Source organism: Coloeus monedula (genome assembly GCF_965178545.1).
Source record: "Coloeus monedula genome assembly, chromosome: 6".
Lineage (NCBI taxonomy): Eukaryota > Metazoa > Chordata > Aves > Passeriformes > Corvidae > Coloeus > Coloeus monedula.
In genome coordinates, this window is record NC_138786.1 from 1,428,506 (window position 1) to 1,444,289 (window position 15,784).

The window sequence follows — 15,784 nt, forward strand, 5'->3', positions numbered from 1 at the left end:
GTACTCTTGGATTCAACCTGAGCAGCACTGATTGCTGGGAATGAAGCAGCCTTTGGTACTTCTTTTCCACAAAACCTCTCCATCCTGCCCTTCAATCCTGTTGCAAACACAGGGAAAACCCAAAACTCCGTTTTTTCCCCTCTCCCCTTCACTTTGCCTCCTCTTTTCCTGCAGGCTTTGGGCTATCCAGGCTTGCATGTGGATTAGGCAGAGCACTCTTGAAGCTCAGCTCCAGGTGGGATTGCAGCGGTGTTGGGAACACCAGGGATTCTCCCAAGTTTTGGTGTGAGGAGCTGCATCTTGGGAGGGGCTGGGATTTTGTACAGTTCTGGGGTTTTTTTTTCTCCTGTTTGCCTTTTGGGCCGCCTCAGAGAAAAAGCTGAAAACCAAAGAAACGGAAGGGGGTTCCCAAATTCCTTTCCAGCCCTTCAGAGGAGGCACAAATGCACGTGGAGCTGAGGAAAGGGATGAGAATGGGAACGAGGGGGTTCATGGTGGGTGCCCTGCCCCAGAGGGACCCAAAACTGCCAGAAAATCCACCGGAAGGGATGTGTGTATGACAGTGTAAAATACTAAAAGCTGTTAAGTTCTTCATTTTTACAGCTATAGACAAATACTACTACTTTAGATGTAAATTCATTTTGAAATGAGCCAGCCCTCTCTGTCTACTCTGTTGCATACAGCAATATAAGAAGCTGGGAATAGAGATCCGCAGGTTTTGAGAATAAGGAGCCGGCGTTTTTCTGTAGGAAGGAAAGCAGCAAGCGCCTGGCCGCAGGAGCCGAGACGCTCGGGCTGCAGGAGCTGCAGAGCGCCCGGAGCCGGCTTTTCCCTGTGCTCTGTGCCTGCCCCCGGGCTGAGCTGGGCGGCGCTGCTGCCGCCCGGTGCCGGCTGAGCCGAGAGGGCGGCGGCCTCGGTGGCTGCCGAGCGTGGCAAGGAGCGGGAGCGAGCGGGGCCGGGTCTGTCAGCGGAGGGGAGGGGCGAAGGGCGGTTCGGAGCCGAGGGACACGGCCGTGCACGAGCGGGGCCACAGCTATGGAAAGGAACGGGCGCCGTGCGGGGCGGCGACCGCGGGGAATGACAGCGCGGGGGGCGGCCCGGCGGGGCCGGTTTTGCCGGGCAGCAGAGGCGCGGTCGCAGCGCGACCGGGGGCGGGGAGCACCGGGCGAGCACGGTCAGAATAGAGCCGCCCGCGTGGCACTTTCAAGGGGGTGGCTCGGAAAGGAAGGCGCAATTGGGCACTTTTCGCGTTGGCATAAGTGACCTTTTTTTTTTAGCAGCTGCCAGGACCTTGCAGAAAGTGGGTGCCACTTCCGCCACACTCAAGATGGCGGACGCGCTAGGACCCAACCCCCCCTTGAGAGGTGTCCCTGCCGATGCCTGCCGCCGGTCGCGGGGCCGTTGCCCGGCTCCGGTGCCGCTGACCCCACCAGCCGTGTCCTCGCACCGGGAAGCGGTGCGGAAAATCGTGGGGAAAGCGCGGGACCGGCGTCGGAGTCGGGGCCGGATTCAGGCAGCCGAATAGACAGACGCCGTTGGGGGGGGGGGGGGGGGGGGGCCTTACGTGTGCCACACTAAAGATGGCGGCTCAACCGGAAGTGGCTTCTGCCAGCACCCAAGATGGCGGCGGCGGGCGGCAGTCACGTGACCACCACAGCAAATATGGCGGCTCGGCACACTGCTTAGTGACCTTCTCAACATGGCGACACTGCGCATGCGCCTTGGGTAGGCCGAGAAAAGCGCGGGAAAGAATGGACCCCCCCCCGCCACTGCGTCTGTCTATTCGGCTGCCTGAATGCGACGCCGACGCCGCCCTAGCGCTTTCAGCGCAATTTTCTGTGGCGATTCCCGGTGTGCGGGCACGGGCTGTGGGGTCCGTTGCATCGGGGCGGGCGATAGCCGTGTGGGCGCCGGCAGGCATCGGCGTGGACGCCTCTTCCGAGGTCCTACTGTGTCCGCCATCTTGAGTGTGGCGGAAGTGTGACCCGGTCTCTGCAAGGTCCTGGCAGGTGCTAAAAAAAGCGTCCCTTACGCCAACCTGAGCGCCCAACTGCGCCTTCCTTTCCGAGCCTCCGTACCGCCCACGCCTCGCCGCTCCGACGAGAAGCCCCGGGGCCATGTGGGGCCGTGCTGGGCTCTCGTCTCCCCCTCTCCACCGCCTCCCCGCGCTCCCTCCGGCTCGAGGAGATGCAGGGAGACAGAAAAGCATCGAGGAAGAGCAGGCACTGGAGCTGCCCGAGCTCTCCCCCGGCCCGAAAGGCGGCGGCTGCCCGCAGCCGGGAGCGGCCAGCGAGGATGGAGCTGCTCTTTCCCGGGGGGTGAGAGCTGGAGGGGAGGAGGAACGGAGCCGGAGGCAGGTTTTCCCCGGCAGGAGGGACAGGGAGGATTTCAGCTCTCAGCAGCTCTCGGTGAGCGCTGGATGGAGCCCGGGCTGAGCCAGGTGGCCGCTGCGGGTGCTGTTCCTGTCCCTGGGGGCTGCTGAAATGGCAGCTCGGAGCAGAAAAGCAGCTGTGAGGCACAGCAGGCTTCAAATGCCTGTCAGCAGGAGCTCCAGGAGAAACGGCTGCTGGCTCCGGGCATCCTGGGCTTTCCAGGCGGGTTTTGTAGCGGATTGCAAGGCAGTTTTCCTGCCTCTGGGGGGTGGCACCTGCATCCCACTGGAAAGGGAAAATGTGGAGAGAGCGGCAAGCGGGAAGACGGTTGCTGCTGTGTGTCCTTGGATCGCAGTTCCTCCCGGTGAGTCTGTGCTGCTGGAAGTTTGAAGGAGATCAGTCCTGGAGTACGTGTGGGTTCACCTGTGGGGTTTGGGAGCGACGCTGGCCATGAAATTCCAGGGATGTTCCCTTTGCTGGAGTGAGAAGCAGTGGAAGCACTTTGCTGTCTGCTTCTTCATCGCCTTCGCCTCGGTCCCCTGGGGCTCCAGGTAATCCCCTCTCACCTTTGCTTTTCCAAGGGTCTCTAAATGAGGGCTTGAGCTTTGGTGCAGCTCCCTTTACAGGGAAGATCTGTTCCAGGAAAGGTCTCCTGGTCTGGACCGATGGCGTTGCAGGCAGAGCAGGAAACCCCGCAGCTCCTGTGGCTCCCTCATCCGATTTGCCTGCAGGCAGCAGCAAGGATCATTCCCAAGTGTCATGCCCTGGCTCCGTGACTCGGTGAGGTTGTGTTCCCCCAAAGGCCAGGGGCCGCTTTGTTTTGCAGCTCACGAAAGTCCAGCTCGGTGGTGCTGGGTTTGGTTTTTGTGTGTAATGAAGGCACTAAAAAATTCCCCTCCTTCACTGGCACAGCCCTGGAGTGGGAGCAGATTCCCCTTATCCCGCAGTTATCCCGCTCCTGCCGTGGATCCCTGCGGTGCCGTGTGTTCTCCAAGCTCACAGCACTGCTGGCTCTAAACAAGAGAAACAATCCCTGTTCCTTCTCTTCTCCGTCCTTGATGTTCCCAGGCCCTGCATCTCCCTGGCTATTCCCTGTGGGAGTCTTCATCTCCATCCCACCTTATCCTGATCAGGTAAGGGTCTGAGATGTGTTTAGCAGGAAATGCATTCCTGTGAAGAAAGCCAAGAGCAAAGAGCATCCAGATGCAGAGAAGTCTTTAGAAAAGCGTTCCAGACGTGCAAATGAGGGATGTGTCTTCCTGCATCTCCTGTTGTTTTTCTCTGTCACATTTTGGAAGGGTTTCTCTCAGTGATTTCCTGCGATCCAGGTGCGTCCCTTGCGTTGTCCAAGTGCCAGAGGATGGAACAACTGACGAGTGGGGTCTGGGATGAAAACGGTTCTCCTAAAATGAGGAGAACAATGCTAGAAAAGAAACGAGCATCCTTTTAATGCCTGGAATAAAAATGCTGGAAAAAGGGCACTTTTTATTTGATTTGATGTCATTCTCCCTTTTGTTTCACGGCTAAAACTCCACGGTGAGCCATCAGAGTGGAAATGTGAAATGCAGGGGTCTTGGATTCCACAGTGGGATTAACTTCTCTTTTCTGCTCTCTTTCAGGACAGGAAAAACCACTGAACTCGTCCCATCTTTGGGACCAAGAGCTTTGGTGTTGGAGCAGCCAAAGCCAGCTAGGGCCCCCCTGGTGCTGCCTGTGGTGTGGGTCAGGGACAGGCTCCTCTTCTCCTCTGTGCTGGCATGAACTGCCTAGGGAATGCCATTTCCAGCAGCCTGGTGTGCTGGAGAAAGGGAGAAGGGAAGAGGGAATGTGGTGCCAGAGCTGCGTGCCATCAGGTTGTGTTTCCCTCTGAGGACAGAGTGTCTGGGCCGAGGTGAGATTGCTGGGAGTGCTTGGATGAGCTGTGCAGGAGACAGGGAGCTCGGGATTGCAGCTGCTGCTGGAACCATTGCCTTAGGTCTGCTTAGTCAGTGTCTGTGTGAAGCGGGATTTGCGCTGGAGAGGTGCTGTCGGGAACAAAGGACGGAGTAAATCCTCTCCGGGGATGCGCAGGGAGGGACTGAGTTGAGGATATTGAAGGTTGAGAAGGAAGATTTGTCTCTTCTTGTGTTTTTCTGTTGTTTTTAGCCCCTGCTCAGCATCTGAACGTGGTTGGAATACTGGAAACATAAAAGGTTTTGGATTCAGTGCTTATTTGTGCAAACTCAGGGTTTTTATCTTTTCTTTTCTTTTTTTTTTTTTTTTTTTTTTTTTTTTTTGAAAGGTCTTCACTTGTCTGGGCCCTGTTCCTGGCAGTTTTATGTAGAAAAGGTCACGTGAACAGCAGGGAGCAGGGAGCACTCAGAAGGGGGTGCAGGTAGTTCCTCCAGGGTGGGGCAGTGAATGTGGCCTAGGAACAGCTCTGTGGTCAAGTGAGCAGCAGAGGAACTGAAGGATGCTCTTCCCCGGCACAGCTGCTGCTTTGTGCTCTGGGCCAGCGCTGCCGCTGCTGGGCTTCCTCGGGGAAAACAGCTCCTTTGGGATGTGCTTTGCTGCAAAGCTTTCCCTGAGCTGGGTGTCTGCAGGAGGCAGAGTCGGGATACCAGTGTCAGGAGTTTTCCATGGTTTCCAGGCTCTTGTCCACAGCACGTTCCGGGCAATTTGCCAGCGTGAGGCAGAGCAAAATGGGTGCAATTGGACTCTGCAAATGCAGTTCAGGCGGACGTTGATCTTTTAACTTTTCCATGGCAGCTGCGAATTCTTGGGCATTTGTGAGTCTGCCTTGACTTGCAGGGATTGAAGGGTTTAGGTGTGGAATTGTTTGGCCAGCTTGCTCCAAGGCATGGTGTACTTCTGGAAGTGCCCCCCAGCTCCCAGGCCCGAGGGGCTGCTGGCTGGGTGCTGGTTCTGCTCTGCCCTGGGAACTGGGAGCCCCTGGGAGGGCTGGGGGTGACACCTGCACATGGGCTGGGGAAGCCTGAACTGGGATGGTTTCCCCCCCTGACGTTGGGTACCAAGGCACTAGGAAAGCCCAGGGCTCCAGGATGTTTGAATGTATCTAAAGGTACACCTGGACCTTTGCCCTGTGCAACTCTTGAGTTTCTGCCGACCCTCCTGAATTGAGGCTACTGAGGGCGGTGGAAGATAATTTGTCTCATTCTGTGCTTCTCTGTTGTTGTGTTTAGCTCCTGCTTGAATTTGAACATAACCTTTTCCTCTCAAGGTCACTGGCGAGCCTGGGACAGGACCTGAGCCAGAGCTTGTTGGGCCCTGGCAGCGAGAGGGAAGCAGCAAATGGTGCTGGAGAGTTTTTGGGAGCGCTGTGGGTGAGTCTCGTTTGGTGCTGCCCTTTGTTCCTGGGGGGCACTCGCGGAGCGCGCTGGGGCCGCGCCACATCGGTGCCCAGCTGGGCGCAGGCGCTTGCCCCTTGCAGCCCTGGTGGGTGAGAGCTGCGCCCGCGCTGCTGCTGGCACAGGAGGCAGAGCTGGGCCAGGGCAGCTCCTCCTGTGCTGCGTGGGTGCAGAACTCGCGGGTTCCTCTCTCTCCCCGGGGCGCTCCGGCTGCTGCAGCTCTTTGGCCCAGGCCCCTGAGAGGCGCTGGGCTATTGCTGGCCCATGGCTCCCAGAGGTGCCCGTGTGTGGAGGGCCAGGGCGCTGTGCTGGGTCCGGGGAAGGTTTTGGCTGTGACATGGCCGGTGCCCGTGAGATGGGGGGTGAACTCTCAGCACAGGAGTTCATTGGGTTAGTTGTTTGTCTGAGGAAAATGTCCACTGAATTAGTTGGAGCCCTCAGATTTCGATAAACCTTTTTTCTAGAGTTAATGACTCCATAGAAGTAAACCAAGTAATTGAATCAATGTGGCACAAATTTCAGGAGCAGTTTGGGGTATGCAGCTGCACCTGATTATGTTGGGCAGGCTGGTGGGAAGGGCTTTCTGCCAGGCCTGGGCATCCTCAAGACACCTCAAGGATGGTTTTTAAACGTTTGTTGTCGTTTGTTTCCCAGCCCAGGGCCAAGCTGGAGAAAAGGTAGAGAGAGTGGCAAGTGGGAGTCCCATGTTTAGATCTGCCTTTGGATTCCGGTTCCTCCTGGTGGGCCTGTGCTACAAAATGGACAAAGGAAGGAGATGTTGGAGTCCCTGTTTGTTCCCCTGTGGAGCTTGGAAGAGATGCTGAGGGTGAAATTCCAGGGAAGCTGCGCTTGCAGAGCGCCTGGAGTGCAAAGCAGTGGCAGCTGTTTGCCGTGGGCCGGTTTCCCCCCTTCACTTGGGTTCCCTGGTGCTCCTGGGAATCCCTCAGCACCTTTGCTTTTGCAAGTGCTTTGCTGAAGGATTTTGGATGTGGCAGTGAGCTTCTCTGTTCCTGTTTCTATGGAGGATCTGTTTCAGGAAATGTCTCCTTACCTGGATGGATTCACAAGTTCCTGTTAAAGGTTAATTGCGGTGAAGAAAAGGAAAAGAAGCCAATAGCCTGGACTGGGATGCCCCAGGCCCCTGCCGAGCACAGGGGTTGTTGCTGGGTGTTTATTCTCCAGTCCTGTGTGCTCAGGCCTTGTTCTGATCTGCTCAGCCATAAATGCCACTGCAGGAAGAACAGGAAATCCCACGTTTCCTGTGGAGCCTTTGTCTGCACTGACTTTGTGCTGCAGCCTGAACTGTGTCCTAAATGTTAGCTTTGAATTAATGCAGATGGTCGGGGATTGTGTGTTCAGAGTTTAGGCATGGCCAGGTCTGGATTTGCATTTGTGGGCACTGAGTGTTCCTTGTGTCAGCTTTAGGTGTGGATTGGTGGGAATTGTCAGAGAAAAGAGAAGGGAATTGGAATGCACAGCTCTGTTCTTGGAGAAAGGATCAGGATGGGAGAAAAGAGGGTGTGGAACTGCTGGGAGCTCCTGGAGTGAGGGAAAGGATGCAAGAGGTGGAAACAAAAGCTGTGGAACAAAGCCGGAAAAGGGGGCAGAGCAGGGTGGGCACCGAGGGGGGGGGCAGGGGGGGGAGGAGGGAAAGAATCCCTGCTCCAGGAATGCAGCAGGGGCCAGGAGAGGATCATTTTGCATCCATTGCTCTCAGTGGAATTCTAATATCCAAAGGAATGATTCGTTTGTTCTTAGGTTTGGAATGAAAGGTGCTCTTGCAGAGGGGAAGATTCACCTGTTAAAATTCTGTGGGATAAAGGAAAAGGGGGAGGCAGCAGCTGGGGAATGAACAGGTGGATTTTTGGTGGATACAGGCAAAGGCATGGGCAGGGGCTCTTAGGTAAAATACACTTCATGGGTAGCACCAGGAAAAGCTCCAGCTGCCCATTTTCCCAAGCTCTGACATTCCAGAGGAGTAAGCAGTGGTCAGCACATCAATTTCTCTATTCCTTGGATGTCCAGTGCTTTGTTGGAAAGAGGTGACACTTGGAAAGGAACAAATCTGGGGGTGTAATTCCTGATAGTGAGGCCCTGGAGAAGAAAGAAGGCTGCAGCTTCACAGATCTGTGTCATCCTGTTTGATCCTGGTGGATTTGTACTCTTGGATTCAACCTGAGCAGCACTGATTGCTGGGAATGAAGCAGCCTTTGGTACTTCTTTTCCACAAAACCTCTCCATCCTGCCCTTCAATCCTGTTGCAAACACGGGGAAAACCCAAAACTCCGTTTTTTCCCCTCTCCCCTTCACTTTGCCTCCTCTTTTCCTGCAGGCTTTGGGCTATCCAGGCTTGCATGTGGATTAGACACCATGGAAGCTCAGCTCCAGGTGGGATTGCAGCAGTGTTGGAAGCACCAGGGATTCTCCCAAGGTTTGGTGTGAGGAGCTGCATCTTGGGAGGGGCTGGGATTTTGTGCACTTCTGGGGGTTTTTTATCCATTTTGCCTTTTGGGCCGCCTCAGAGAAAAAGCTGAAAACCAAAGAAACGGAAGGGGGTTCCCAAATTCCTTTCCAGCCCTTCAGAGGAGGCACAAATGCACGTGGAGCTGAGAAAAGGGATGAGAATGGGAACGAGGGGGGTCATGGTGGGTGCCCTGCCCCAGAGGGACCCAAAACTGCCAGAAAATCCACTGGGAGGGATGTGTGTATGACAGTGTAAAATACTAAAAGCTGTTAAGTTCTTCATTTTTACAGCTATAGACAAATACTACTAATTTAGATGTAAATTCATTTTGAAATGAGCCAGCCCTCTACTCTGTTGCATACAGCAATATAAGAAGCTGGGAATAGAGATCAGCAGGTTTTGAGAATAAGGAGCCGGCGTTTTTCTGTAGGAAGGAAAGCAGCAAGCGCCTGGCCGCAGGAGCCGAGACGCTCGGGCTGCAGGAGCTGCAGAGCGCCCGGAGCCGGCTTTTCCCTGTGCTCTGTGCCTGCCCCCGGGCTGAGCTGGGCGGCGCTGCTGCCGCCCGGTGCCGGCTGAGCCGAGAGGGCGGCGGCCTCGGTGGCTGCCGAGCGTGGCAAGGAGCGGGAGCGAGCGGGGCCGGGTCTGTCAGCGGAGGGGAGGGGCGAGGGGCGGTTCGGAGCCGAGGGACACGGCCGTGCACGAGCGGGGCCACAGCTATGGAAAGGAGCGGGCGCCGTGCGGGGCGGTGACCGCGGGGAATGACAGCGCGGGGGGCGGCCCGGCGGGGCCGGTTTTGCCGGGCAGCAGAGGCGCGGTCGCAGCGCGACCCGGGCGGGAGGCACCGGGCGGGCACGGTCAGAATAGAGCCGCCCGCGTGGCACTTTCAAGGGGGTGGCTCGGAAAGGAAGGCGCAATTGGGCACTTTTCGCGTTGGCATAAGTGACCTTTTTTTTTTAGCAGCTGCCAGGACCTTGCAGAAAGTGGGTGCCACTTCCGCCACACTCAAGATGGCGGACGCGCTAGGACCCAACCCCCCCTTGAGAGGTGTCCCTGCCGATGCCTGCCGCCGGTCGCGGGGCCGTTGCCCGGCTCCGGTGCCGCTGACCCCACCAGCCGTGTCCTCGCACCGGGAAGCGGTGCGGAAAATCGTGGGGAAAGCGCGGGACCGGCGTCGGAGTCGGGGCCGGATTCAGGCAGCCGAATAGACAGACGCCGTTGGGGGGGGGGGGGGGGCCTTACGTGTGCCACACTAAAGATGGCGGCTCAACCGGAAGTGGCTTCTGCCAGCACCCAAGATGGCGGCGGCGGGCGGCAGTCACGTGACCACCACAGCAAATATGGCGGCTCGGCACACTGCTTAGTGACCTTCTCAACATGGCGACACTGCGCATGCGCCTTGGGTAGGCCGAGAAAAGCGCGGGAAAGAATGGACCCCCCCCGCCACTGCGTCTGTCTATTCGGCTGCCTGAATGCGACGCCGACGCCGCCCTAGCGCTTTCAGCGCAATTTTCTGTGGCGATTCCCGGTGTGCGGGCACGGGCTGTGGGGTCCGTTGCATCGGGGCGGGCGATAGCCGTGTGGGCGCCGGCAGGCATCGGCGTGGACGCCTCTTCCGAGGTCCTACTGTGTCCGCCATCTTGAGTGTGGCGGAAGTGTGACCCGGTCTCTGCAAGGTCCTGGCAGGTGCTAAAAAAAGCGTCCCTTACGCCAACCTGAGCGCCCAACTGCGCCTTCCTTTCCGAGCCTCCGTACCGCCCACGCCTCGCCGCTCCGACGAGAAGCCCCGGGGCCATGTGGGGCCGTGCTGGGCTCTCGTCTCCCCCTCTCCACCGCCTCCCCGCGCTCCCTCCGGCTCGAGGAGATGCAGGGAGACAGAAAAGCATCGAGGAAGAGCAGGCACTGGAGCTGCCCGAGCTCTCCCCCGGCCCGAAAGGCGGCGGCTGCCCGCAGCCGGGAGCGGCCAGCGAGGATGGAGCTGCTCTTTCCCGGGGGGTGAGAGCTGGAGGGGAGGAGGAACGGAGCCGGAGGCAGGTTTTCCCCGGCAGGAGGGACAGGGAGGATTTCAGCTCTCAGCAGCTCTCGGTGAGCGCTGGATGGAGCCCGGGCTGAGCCAGGTGGCCGCTGCGGGTGCTGTTCCTGTCCCTGGGGGCTGCTGAAATGGCAGCTCGGAGCAGAAAAGCAGCTGTGAGGCACAGCAGGCTTCAAATGCCTGTCAGCAGGAGCTCCAGGAGAAACGGCTGCTGGCTCCGGGCATCCTGGGCTTTCCAGGCGGGTTTTGTACTGGATTGCAAGGCAGTTTTCCTGCCTCTGGGGGGTGGCACCTGCATCCCGCTGGAAAGGGAAAATGTGGAGAGAGCGGCAAGCGGGAAGACGGTTGCTGCTGTGTGTCCTTGGATCGCAGTTCCTCCCGGTGAGTCTGTGCTGCTGGAAGTTTGAAGGAGATCAGTCCTGGAGTACGTGTGGGTTCACCTGTGGGGTTTGGGAGCGACGCTGGCCATGAAATTCCAGGGATGTTCCCTTTGCTGGAGTGAGAAGCAGTGGAAGCACTTTGCTGTCTGCTTCTTCATCGCCTTCGCCTCGGTCCCCTGGGGCTCCAGGTAATCCCCTCTCACCTTTGCTTTTCCAAGGGTCTCTAAATGAGGGCTTGAGCTTTGGTGCAGCTCCCTTTACAGGGAAGATCTGTTCCAGGAAAGGTCTCCTGGTCTGGACCGATGGCGTTGCAGGAAGAGCAGGAAACCCCACAGCTCCTGTGGCTCCCTCATCCGATTTGCCTGCAGGCAGCAGCAAGGATCATTCCCAAGTGTCATGCCCTGGCTCCGTGACTCGGTGAGGTTGTGTTCCCCCAAAGGCCAGGGGCCGCTTTGTTTTGCAGCTCACGAAAGTCCAGCTCGGTGGTGCTGGGTTTGGTTTTTGTGTGTAATGAAGGCACTAAAAAATTCCCCTCCTTCACTGGCACAGCCCTGGAGTGGGAGCAGATTCCCCTTATCCCGCAGTTATCCCGCTCCTGCCCTGGATCCCTGCGGTGCCGTGTGTTCTCCAAGCTCACAGCACTGCTGGCTCTAAACAAGAGAAACAATCCCTGTTCCTTCTCTTCTCCGTCCTTGATGTTCCCAGGCCCTGCATCTCCCTGGCTATTCCCTGTGGGAGTCTTCATCTCCATCCCACCTTATCCTGATCAGGTAAGGGTCTGAGATGTGTTTAGCAGGAAATGCATTCCTGTGAAGAAAGCCAAGAGCAAAGAGCATCCAGATGCAGAGAAGTCTTTAGAAAAGCGTTCCAGACGTGCAAATGAGGGATGTGTCTTCCTGCATCTCCTGTTGTTTTTCTCTGTCACATTTTGGAAGGGTTTCTCTCAGTGATTTCCTGCGATCCAGGTGCGTCCCTTGCGTTGTCCAAGTGCCAGAGGATGGAACAACTGACGAGTGGGGTCTGGGATGAAAACGGTTCTCCTAAAATGAGGAGAACAATGCTAGAAAAGAAACGAGCATCCTTTTAATGCCTGGAATAAAAATGCTGGAAAAAGGGCACTTTTTATTTGATTTGATGTCATTCTCCCTTTTGTTTCACGGCTAAAACTCCACGGTGAGCCATCAGAGTGGAAATGTGAAATGCAGGGGTCTTGGATTCCACAGTGGGATTAACTTCTCTTTTCTGCTCTCTTTCAGGACAGGAAAAACCACTGAACTCGTCCCATCTTTGGGACCAAGAGCTTTGGTGTTGGAGCAGCCAAAGCCAGCTAGGGCCCCCCTGGTGCTGCCTGTGGTGTGGGTCAGGGACAGGCTCCTCTTCTCCTCTGTGCTGGCATGAACTGCCTAGGGAATGCCATTTCCAGCAGCCTGGTGTGCTGGAGAAAGGGAGAAGGGAAGAGGGAATGTGGTGCCAGAGCTGCGTGCCATCAGGTTGTGTTTCCCTCTGAGGACAGAGTGTCTGGGCCGAGGTGAGATTGCTGGGAGTGCTTGGATGAGCTGTGCAGGAGACAGGGAGCTCGGGATTGCAGCTGCTGCTGGAACCATTGCCTTAGGTCTGCTTAGTCAGTGTCTGTGTGAAGCGGGATTTGCGCTGGAGAGGTGCTGTCGGGAACAAAGGACGGAGTAAATCCTCTCCGGGGATGCGCAGGGAGGGACTGAGTTGAGGATATTGAAGGTTGAGAAGGAAGATTTGTCTCTTCTTGTGTTTTTCTGTTGTTTTTAGCCCCTGCTCAGCATCTGAACGTGGTTGGAATACTGGAAACATAAAAGGTTTTGGATTCAGTGCTTATTTGTGCAAACTCAGGGTTTTTATCTTTTCTTTTCTTTTTTTTTTTTTTTTTTTTTTTTTTTTTGAAAGGTCTTCACTTGTCTGGGCCCTGTTCCTGGCAGTTTTATGTAGAAAAGGTCACGTGAACAGCAGGGAGCAGGGAGCACTCAGAAGGGGGTGCAGGTAGTTCCTCCAGGGTGGGGCAGTGAATGTGGCCTAGGAACAGCTCTGTGGTCAAGTGAGCAGCAGAGGAACTGAAGGATGCTCTTCCCCGGCACAGCTGCTGCTTTGTGCTCTGGGCCAGCGCTGCCGCTGCTGGGCTTCCTCGGGGAAAACAGCTCCTTTGGGATGTGCTTTGCTGCAAAGCTTTCCCTGAGCTGGGTGTCTGCAGGAGGCAGAGTCGGGATACCAGTGTCAGGAGTTTTCCATGGTTTCCAGGCTCTTGTCCACAGCACGTTCCGGGCAATTTGCCAGCGTGAGGCAGAGCAAAATGGGTGCAATTGGACTCTGCAAATGCAGTTCAGGCAGACGTTGATCTTTTAACTTTTCCATGGCAGCTGCGAATTCTTGGGCATTTGTGAGTCTGCCTTGACTTGCAGGGATTGAAGGGTTTAGGTGTGGAATTGTTTGGCCAGCTTGCTCCAAGGCATGGTGTACTTCTGGAAGTGCCCCCCAGCTCCCAGGCCCGAGGGGCTGCTGGCTGGGTGCTGGTTCTGCTCTGCCCTGGGAACTGGGAGCCCCTGGGAGGGCTGGGGGTGACACCTGCACATGGGCTGGGGAAGCCTGAACTGGGATGGTTTCCCCCCCTGACGTTGGGTACCGAGGCACTAGGAAAGCCCAGGGCTCCAGGATGTTTGAATGTATCTAAAGGTACACCTGGACCTTTGCCCTGTGCAACTCTTGAGTTTCTGCCGACCCTCCTGAATTGAGGCTACTGAGGGCGGTGGAAGATAATTTGTCTCATTCTGTGCTTCTCTGTTGTTGTGTTTAGCTCCTGCTTGAATTTGAACATAACCTTTTCCTCTCAAGGTCACTGGCGAGCCTGGGACAGGACCTGAGCCAGAGCTTGTTGGGCCCTGGCAGCGAGAGGGAAGCAGCAAATGGTGCTGGAGAGTTTTTGGGAGCGCTGTGGGTGAGTCTCGTTTGGTGCTGCCCTTTGTTCCTGGGGGGCACTCGCGGAGCGCGCTGGGGCCGCGCCACATCGGTGCCCAGCTGGGCGCAGGCGCTTGCCCCTTGCAGCCCTGGTGGGTGAGAGCTGCGCCCGCGCTGCTGCTGGCACAGGAGGCAGAGCTGGGCCAGGGCAGCTCCTCCTGTGCTGCGTGGGTGCAGAACTCGCGGGTTCCTCTCTCTCCCCGGGGCGCTCCGGCTGCTGCAGCTCTTTGGCCCAGGCCCCTGAGAGGCGCTGGGCTATTGCTGGCCCATGGCTCCCAGAGGTGCCCGTGTGTGGAGGGCCAGGGCGCTGTGCTGGGTCCGGGGAAGGTTTTGGCTGTGACATGGCCGGTGCCCGTGAGATGGGGGGTGAACTCTCAGCACAGGAGTTCATTGGGTTAGTTGTTTGTCTGAGGAAAATGTCCACTGAATTAGTTGGAGCCCTCAGATTTCGATAAACCTTTTTTCTAGAGTTAATGACTCCATAGAAGTAAACCAAGTAATTGAATCAGTGTGGCACAAATTTCAGGAGCAGTTTGGGGTATGCAGCTGCACCTGATTATGTTGGGCAGGCTGGTGGGAAGGGCTTTCTGCCAGGCCTGGGCATCCTCAAGACACCTCAAGGATGGTTTTTAAACGTTTGTTGTCGTTTGTTTCCCAGCCCAGGGCCAAGCTGGAGAAAAGGTAGAGAGAGTGGCAAGTGGGAGTCCCATGTTTAGATCTGCCTTTGGATTCCGGTTCCTCCTGGTGGGCCTGTGCTACAAAATGGACAAAGGAAGGAGATGTTGGAGTCCCTGTTTGTTCCCCTGTGGAGCTTGGAAGAGATGCTGAGGGTGAAATTCCAGGGAAGCTGCGCTTGCAGAGCGCCTGGAGTGCAAAGCAGTGGCAGCTGTTTGCCGTGGGCCGGTTTCCCCCCTTCACTTGGGTTCCCTGGTGCTCCTGGGAATCCCTCAGCACCTTTGCTTTTGCAAGTGCTTTGCTGAAGGATTTTGGATGTGGCAGTGAGCTTCTCTGTTCCTGTTTCTATGGAGGATCTGTTTCAGGAAATGTCTCCTTACCTGGATGGATTCACAAGTTCCTGTTAAAGGTTAATTGCGGTGAAGAAAAGGAAAAGAAGCCAATAGCCTGGACTGGGATGCCCCAGGCCCCTGCCGAGCACAGGGGTTGTTGCTGGGTGTTTATTCTCCAGTCCTGTGTGCTCAGGCCTTGTTCTGATCTGCTCAGCCATAAATGCCACTGCAGGAAGAACAGGAAATCCCACGTTTCCTGTGGAGCCTTTGTCTGCACTGACTTTGTGCTGCAGCCTGAACTGTGTCCTAAATGTTAGCTTTGAATTAATGCAGATGGTCGGGGATTGTGTGTTCAGAGTTTAGGCATGGCCAGGTCTGGATTTGCATTTGTGGGCACTGAGTGTTCCTTGTGTCAGCTTTAGGTGTGGATTGGTGGGAATTGTCAGAGAAAAGAGAAGGGAATTGGAATGCACAGCTCTGTTCTTGGAGAAAGGATCAGGATGGGAGAAAAGAGGGTGTGGAACTGCTGGGAGCTCCTGGAGTGAGGGAAAGGATGCAAGAGGTGGAAACAAAAGCTGTGGAACAAAGCCGGAAAAGGGGGCAGAGCAGGGTGGGCACCGAGGGGGGGGGCAGGGGGGGGAGGAGGGAAAGAATCCCTGCTCCAGGAATGCAGCAGGGGCCAGGAGAGGATCATTTTGCATCCATTGCTCTCAGTGGAATTCTAATATCCAAAGGAATGATTCGTTTGTTCTTAGGTTTGGAATGAAAGGTGCTCTTGCAGAGGGGAAGATTCACCTGTTAAAATTCTGTGGGATAAAGGAAAAGAGGGAGGCAGCAGCTGGGGAATGAACAGGTGGATTTTTGGTGGATACAGGCAAAGGCATGGGCAGGGGCTCTTAGGTAAAATACACTTCATGGGTAGCACCAGGAAAAGCTCCAGCTGCCCATTTTCCCAAGCTCTGACATTCCAGAGGAGTAAGCAGTGGTCAGCACATCAATTTCTCTATTCCTTGGATGTCCAGTGCTTTGTTGGAAAGAGGTGACACTTGGAAAGGAACAAATCTGGGGGTGTAATTCCTGATAGTGAGGCCCTGGAGAAGAAAGAAGGCTGCAGCTTCACAGATCTGTGTCATCCTGTTTGATCCTGGTGGATTTGTACTCTTGGATTCAACCTGAGCAGCACTGATTGCTGGGAATGAAGCAGCC

At 56.2% G+C, this 15,784-nt stretch overlaps 2 long non-coding RNA genes across 2 annotated transcripts; both read left to right on the plus strand.

Moving 5' to 3' along the window:
- The first annotated feature begins 4,001 nt into the window (after nt 1-4,001).
- Nucleotides 4,002-7,244, plus strand: LOC309574058. The gene is made up of 3 exons (XR_014226492.1): nt 4,002-4,263; nt 5,593-5,695; nt 6,374-7,244. It is a non-coding gene; the product is annotated as an uncharacterized lncRNA (long non-coding RNA).
- Nucleotides 7,245-11,858: 4,614 nt separating this feature from the next.
- LOC309574056 lies at nt 11,859-15,100 on the plus strand. Its single transcript, XR_014226490.1, has 3 exons — nt 11,859-12,120; nt 13,449-13,551; nt 14,230-15,100. It is a non-coding gene; the product is annotated as an uncharacterized lncRNA (long non-coding RNA).
- The last annotated feature ends 684 nt before the right edge of the window (nt 15,101-15,784 follow it).